The sequence below is a fragment of the Oncorhynchus masou genome, unplaced genomic scaffold (genome assembly GCF_036934945.1).
Source record: "Oncorhynchus masou masou isolate Uvic2021 unplaced genomic scaffold, UVic_Omas_1.1 unplaced_scaffold_11303, whole genome shotgun sequence".
Classification (NCBI taxonomy): Eukaryota; Metazoa; Chordata; class Actinopteri; order Salmoniformes; family Salmonidae; genus Oncorhynchus; species Oncorhynchus masou.
Window position 1 is genome coordinate 1 of NW_027001045.1, and position 7,978 is coordinate 7,978.

The window sequence follows — 7,978 nt, forward strand, 5'->3', positions numbered from 1 at the left end:
CTGTAAATAGTCAATGGTTGGCTTCGAAAGGACTCCTTAAGTACTTTACACCACTGTAAATAGTCAATGGTAGGCTTCGAGGGGAATCCTACTGTAGGTACACCTATAGCTCATCTCTTGGCATTAGTACTGTACACTACTTTATCACCAACCTCTACCCAGAGTCTCTCAGAGCGTTCACAGTCAGCCCACTGACACCCCTATCAGTTCATAGCAAAATCACAGTCTACTTGAACGGAGGAATACTCAACCATGAGGCATCAAAACCAAAGGAACAGAATAATATTAAGAAATGCTACAGATGGAAGGAAAGTAGTGTGGAAACCTACCAATAAACAATTAGGCAACAATAAATTCAATCCCTTTCAGACAACTTCCTGGACAAAACGTTTCACTGTAATAGTGAGGGTGTAAACTTAGCAGTAGAAAACCTAAACATTATATTTGTCCTCTCAAATCTAAAAATTTCAACCAGAAAACTTAAGAAAATCAACCACATTGACAAATGGTTTGATGAAGAATGTAAAAACCTAAGAAAGAAATTCAGAAAACCTATCCAACCAAAAACATAGAGACCCAGAAAACCTGAGCCTATGTCTTCACTATGGTGAATCACTAAAACAATACAGAAATAAATACACAACGGGAGAAAACGTCAGAAATCAGCTCAATGTAATTGAAGAATCTATAGACTCTAGTCACTTTTGGGAAAATTGGAAAACACTAAACAAACAACAACACGAAGAGTTATCTATCCAACACAGAGATTTAATCCCATCTTTTTGGTCCTATAACAAACAGCAAAAACATATACACTACCGTTCAAAAGTTTGGGGTCACTTAGAAATGTCCTTGTTTTTGAAATAAAAGCACATTTCTTGTCCATTAAAATAACATCAAATGGATCAGAAATACAGTGTAGACATTTGTAATGTTGTAAACGACTATTGCAGCTGGAAACGGCAGATTTTGAATGGAATATCTACATAGGTGTACAGAGGCCCATTATCAGCAACCATCACTCATGTGTTCCAATGGCACGTTGTGTTAGCGAATCCAAGTTTATAATTTTAAAAGGCTAATTGATCCCTTTTGCAATTATGTTAGCACAGCTGAAAATTGATGTCCTGATTAAAGAAGCAATAAAACTGGCCTTCTTTAGACTTGTTGAAATATCTGGAGCATCAGCATTTGTGGGTTCGATTACAGGCTCAAATAGCAAGAAACAAAAACATACTAACCACAAACTCATCATTCTATTCTTGTTTCTGAATGAAGGCTATTCCAAACAGTTGCCAAAAGCTGAAGGTCCTCGCCTGTACACTATGTACTGCTTCCTTCACAAGGAGCAAACATAAACAGCAACCAGAATAGGAAGGGGTTAGGAGGCCCGGTGCACAACTGAGCAAGAGGACAAGTACATTAGAGTGTCTAGTTTGAGAAACAGACACCTCACAAGTCCTCAACTGTTAGCTTCATTAAATAGTACCCTCAAAACACCCGTCTCAACAACAACAGTGAAGATGTGACTCCGGGATGCTGGCCTTCAAGGCAGAGTTCCTCTGTCCAGTGTCTGTGTTCTTTGCCCATTTAATATTTTATTTTTATTGGCCAGTCTGAGATATGGCTTTTTCTTTGCAACTCTGCCTAGAAAGCCAGCATCCCGGGGTTGCCTCTTCACTGTTGACGTTGAGACGGGTGTTTTGCAGGTCCTATTTAATGAAGCTGCCAGTTGAGGACATGTTCACCCGATATGGATGAAAATAACCTAAAATTAAAGCTGACATTTTAAAGCCAAAGTGCTGGAGAACAGACGCAAAACCACAAAATTGTCACTGTCCCAATACTTTTGGAACTCACAGTAGTTTATTAGGATCTGGGGCGACAGGGTAGCCCCAGATGGTTAGAGTGTTGGACTAGTAACCAAAAGGTTGCAAGTTCAAATCCCTGACAAGGTACAAATCTGTCCTTCTGCCCCTGAACAGGCAGTTAACCCACTGTTCCTAGGCCATCATTGAAAATAACAATTTGTTCTTAACTGACTTGCCTAGTAAAGTAAAATATTTATTAGGATTAGCCATTAGCTATTGCACATGCACTCTTCTGGGGTTCACAAACAACTTAAAAATACATGACTGAGTACAGAACAGTTATAGATAAGAACAACATAAGAAAATATTACATAAAGTTTTTTTTAAAACACCCCAAAAATCTATTAGGAGTAATACAGTGCATACGGAAAGTATTCAGACCCATTGACTTTTTCAACATTTTGTTACGTTACAGCCTTGTTCTTAAATCAATTAAATTGTTTTCCCCCCTCATCAATCTACACACAATACCCTATAACGACAAAGCAAAGACAGGTTTTTAGAAATGTTTGAAAATGTATTAAAAATTAAAAAATGAAATATCAAATTTAAGTATTCAGACCCTTTACTCAGTACTTTGTTGAAGTATCTTTGGCGGTGATTACAGCCTCAAGTCTTCTTGGGTATGACGCTGTATTTGTGGGGTTTCTCCCATTCTTCTCTGCAGATCCTCTCAAGCTCTGTCAGGTTGTATGGGGAGCGTTGCTGCACAACTATTTTCAGGTCTCTCCAGAGATGTTCAATCGGGTTCAAGTCTGAGCTCTGGCTGGACCACTTAAGGACATTCTGCGTTGTCTTGGCTGTGTGCTTAGGGTCGCTGTGCTGTTGGAAGGTGAACCTTTGCCCCAGTCTGAGGTCCTGAGCGCTCTGGGTCAGGTTTTCATCAATGATCTCTCTATACTTTGCTCCATTCATCTTTCTCTCGATACTGGCTAGTCTCCCAGTCCCTGCCACTGAAAAACATCCGCACAGCATGATGCTGCCACCACCATGCTTCCCCGTAGGGATGGTGCCTGGTTTCCTCCAGACGTGATGCTTGGTACACAGGCCAAACAATTCAATCTTGTTATCATCAGACCAGAGGATCTTGTTTCTCATCATCTGAGAGTCATTTACGTACCTTTTGGCAAACTCCAAGTGGGCTGGAAGGTTCCCCCATCTCCACAGAGGAACTCTGGAGCTCTGTCAGAGTGACCATTGGGTTCTTTGTCACTTCCCTGACAAACGCTCGTCTCCCCTGATTGCTCAGTTTGGCCGGGCGGCCAGCACTAGGAAGAGTCTTTGTGGTTCCCAACTTCTTCCATTTAGGAATGATGGAAGCCACTCTGTTCTTGTTGACCTTCAATGCTGCAGATGTTTTTTGGTAACCTTCCCCAGATCTGTGCCTCGACACAATCCTGTGGAGGACCAAGACGGCCAAAAACAAAAATAAATGAATACATAAATAAAGAAATACATCTATACATATATATGCTCGTAAATGTAAAAAATAAATGAATGTACACGTAAATCAATCAATAAATAACACAATTTGATAAAAATGAGTACTTTTGCATTTTGCCAAAATATGTATTTTCCTAATTATTATTTTGCCTATTTATTTATTTCCCTGTTCATTTATTTCCTTGTCCATGTATTCCTGGGGCCTGTTGCACAAAACTAGGATAAGGGATTAAGCCAGGATATCTTGGTGATCCTGGCTCAATTGATCCGTAATCCGGTTGCACTAAAGATGGATAGGGGGCAGGAGGATATGTTATGGTATAAATTACCATGGAGATTTATTCTGTGGAGCTAGCCTGCTCCAGACCAGGCTAAATTCCAGGATCTATTTAATCTCATCCCTAATGTCAGTCAGCAGTCACCACAAATGGAAACCAATAGTTATTTCACTGCTCACTATACATTGTTATCACATATAACTAGACCCACTGTTATTATTTAAACGTTTGTGATCATTAATTTCAATGATTTTGGATAAAAAATGATTTTTAGATGATGTTGCTATCATTAGATAATTTACAGTTTCCCATAGACTATAAGGCTATATATAAAATGATAGAATATTAGGGCCACAGAGGGGAAAAAAACACAAGTCATAATATTGTAACCAGTTGTTTTAAAGGAGGACAGTTGTTAAAATGACAGATGTGGGGTATTTCGTGAAATTGTACTTCAGTATGGTTTCATAAACAAAGACATGCTGATGTGCCAGAATATTAAGTATCACATTGTCATAAGTATCAAAACTGTAAAAACAATATGTAGCTTTTCTGCAGAAAGAACCAGCCTCATAAATGTATGACTTTATCCTTTTTCTTCAGTGTGGCCTAGTACTCTGTCATATAAACAAATACACATTCCATATGAATATAAAAACAATGTAACATTATGTTCCTTTATTAATAAGGACAAAACAAAGCAGGTAAACCATCAGCTCCTTTCGAAACTGAAGTCACAGTGACTCTACAAGATGGAAAGCACAGAATCCAAGCATATTATACAAAATGATACATACACATTCAAAGGTCTGTATATAACACACCCTGCATGTCTGCACACTAAAATAAATGCAGGACAAATCCATACACATCAACTGAACAGACAAATGAATGGATGCAGTAGCCTCCCTGCAGCCTTGTATTACACAGTATACCGCACAAACATCATAAGAGGCCAAATTCGTCAAAAAACGAAACCAAAAAACCCAAATTCCTCTGCCACCGCAGACATATTTAACCAAAATTGAAAGCACACATACTAACTAAAATAATTCAACACATATTGGTCCCTCAGCAGCCGCATCACTGTCGTCATCAGGGAAGATTGCCGGATTGTCCCAGTCCATGGCTGGTGGCACTCTGGGCCCTCTCCTTCCTCAGGCAGGCCACATTGTGGAGGACAGCACAAGCCACAGTAATATCACATGCCCTAACAGGGCTGACCCTTAATTTGTGAAGGCAGTGAAAGCGTGCCTTCAGGAGGCCAAAGGTCATTTCAACTCTGGCCCTGGCATGGGCATGGTTGTAGGCCTGCTGTGCTTCCTGGGGGTCTGTGAAGGTGTCAGGAGAAAAGGCTGGCAGCCATACCCCTGTCTCCCAGCAACACACCAGAGAATTCACCTGTCAACACAAAATCTCATCATTACTACCTCATAAACACAGTGATATTCTTGACACAGCCATGATGGTTATAAAAAGGGGTTGTGTGGCTTACCTTGTGATGGGCCTCTGAAATCTATCAGTGCCTCGAAGATTCTGGAGTCATGGACTGAGCCAGGCCATTTTGCCACAACATTGCCTGATCACACAGTCAGCATTGCAGACCATCTGAAATCATAAGATGAGGAATATTACACCAATCAATGCACATCACTGGCAATACAGAGTATTCGTAATGGACAATATCAAAGTTATGTTCACCTGAACATTAATGCTGTGAAAAGGATTTCCTATTCACAAAATCGGCCTCATGGGCACCTGAGGGGCTTTTTATCCTTATGTGTGTGCAGTCCACTGCACCAATGACATTGGGGAAACCTGTCACACAAAGTAATGAGTATCCTTACTATGTGTTAACAGTTGTCCTGTAATTTGTAGATCCTCTTCCTGCAATCCTATAGAACTCTTCTTTGATGTCACAGTAGTCTTCTGTGGTCAGGGAAGGAGATGAAGACATCTGCTAATGCTTTGATAGCCAGACACACACCTCCTTATTGTGCGGTAAATCAGGCCTGTTCAGCTGTTCTGCATCCCCCACTGAGTACAGGAAGGCTCCACTAGCAAAAAAGCGCAAGGCCACACAAACCATTTGCTCCACACTCAGTGCATGGCTCCGTGCAGTGCGGTGCTTAATCCTGGGACCCAGTAGTCTGCATAGATACCTGATGCCATCTGCAGAAGACCATCTATATGAAAGATACAGGTTATCAGGGAAGGCCAGTGGGTCCAACCGGTCCCTGAAGACCCTTTCTCGCCTGAAGGCTCTCCTCAGCACAAGTGCTTCTTCATCCACCACATCCTACCTAATGGGCATACTGAAATTGTCAGAGCAGAAAGGAACACACAATTTTGGGCCTTCATATGACTAGTGGCCACACCTGGTGCTGGGGGTGGGCAAAAGAGGGCGATGCCTTATAACGATGACTTGGTTGTACTGGATTGCTGGGAAAATAAAAAAACCTTAGAAAGATGCCACCGTCTGTGTGCTCACAATAAGAGCTCATATGTCATGGCTCACTTGACTTACGAGAATATACCTAATTTTTTTATTTTGAGCTGTGTCATCTTCTTTGGAGCTGGGGGAGGAAAGAAAATAATGATTAATACATTTGTGTTACAGTTAGCATACAGTGTACATTGAAGGCATATCTCACTCCCTCTCAAGTTTTTTTATTTCAAAGTCCAGTTTCCTAATTGTCCTTCTTTTTTTATTTTGGACTCCAGTGCAAGATTTTCCATCTTTTTTTCTTCTTGTACTGAATGTCTATGTCTGCCAGTTCTATTTGGCTGGAGGTGGTTGCTGATACAACTTTCTGATAGCTTGTGAGCTCTGTGAACACAATACAATTAGCGCAGCTGGAATTTGGCAGGATGTGGTGTCCTTTTTTATTAATACGCACTATGTTGCCAGGCTGGTTTTCCCACTGTATAGCATCTGGGTCCTGTAAAATAAATTAGATTTTTTGATTTTGATGAGGACTCCTCACCATTGTAGAGTAAATAGTACTTTCACAGTCTTAACATGATACCTCATGCCTTCTGGAATCCAGAGAGATGGTCTCCTCCTCATCATCGTCTCCATCATGTGCTGTTGCTGCTGCACTGGGGCCTTCACCCTATCACATTTAATCGGATTCATATTGAAGCTAGTAGACAAGACATGCCAGGCCTACAGTATGCCTTTGATGGAGTACTCACTGGATCAGCATCGTCTGGTGCTTGTGCTGGTGGCTCTAACAGGAACACAGTGCTGCCAGACACTGCAAGGCAATAGGTAAACCAAAGTCAGACATTCCAAATTGATTCAATATGAATGTGGTTGTATCCCATGTAGAGATGGAAGGACATACCTTGAATGAAGCGGGTGGCATCTTGGGAGGAACCTATGCCTCGTCTCTTTCCCCCAGGGATCCCCTCTAAGACGGGCCTGCCTTTATTTAGCTCCAAGGCCATGTCCTCTGCTGGGGTAAGGTCAGCCTTTGGTGACCCACCACCCGTGCCTTGTCTGTGGGTATTCTTTTTCACTGCTAAAACAGTACAGACAATGTGTGAGCAGGCACCTTCTGGGTACAATATATGCTTGTGCTTTGTTAAATATTAGTCAGGGACCATACCATTCTGCAGAATGTTCTTGTATTGGATTTTGACCTGCTGCCATGGCCGTTTTGGCCCGTTCATGTTTAATCTACACACACACACACACACACACACACACACACACACACACACACACACACACACATTTAATGGAGTCACACTGCAAAAAATTACTTGGTATTTTTGTCTTGTTTTCAGTAAAAATATCAAAAAATTTATCATAGCTTTATACAGTGTGATGGAGTTACTTTACACAATTTCACTCATATCTGCAGTGCATTTCAATTAAAAATTTAACCGTTTCATAATTACAGTACAACTGCATTTTTGGAGATGTGAATTAAATATTTGAATTGTAATTGTGATGTTTCAGCGGAGCGGTGAGTGTGTAATTGTGCACTACTTACGCATTCAGGCGGTCTGCAATACTTTGCCACGCTTTTTCTCTTTGCTTTATCACTGTGGCGGTGTTGCCTTTCTTCTTAATTATATCTTTTACCTCCTCGTATGCCTCCATGAGGATTTGTGCTTCCGACGGGGAAAAGTACGCGGCTCTAGTTGCCATGGTAAATCAGTTAATCTGTGATCTGTGGCGGGGTCTATTTGAGTGAGCCGTGAGCGCGCACCTATCCAGGATTGGTTTCACCTGGTTTAATGAATCCGTGTCTGCTCATCCTGGCTTGGTCTTTGTGCAACCAATTAAGCCTGGACGCACATGTTTTGGCTTCATTGAGCTCAGCTGAGTCATTTATCCCGGATGTCTTAATTCTACTTTTGTGCAACAGGCCC

The 7,978-nt window shown here is 41.3% G+C and overlaps 1 long non-coding RNA gene across 1 annotated transcript; it reads right to left on the reverse strand.

Moving 5' to 3' along the window:
- Positions 1 to 7,028: 7,028 nt before the first annotated feature.
- LOC135529323 (uncharacterized) lies at positions 7,029 to 7,960 on the reverse strand. The gene is made up of 3 exons (XR_010453677.1): positions 7,597 to 7,960; positions 7,207 to 7,277; positions 7,029 to 7,119 (listed from the first exon to the last, which is right to left on the reverse strand). It is a non-coding gene; the product is annotated as an uncharacterized LOC135529323 (long non-coding RNA).
- Positions 7,961 to 7,978: the final 18 nt, after the last annotated feature.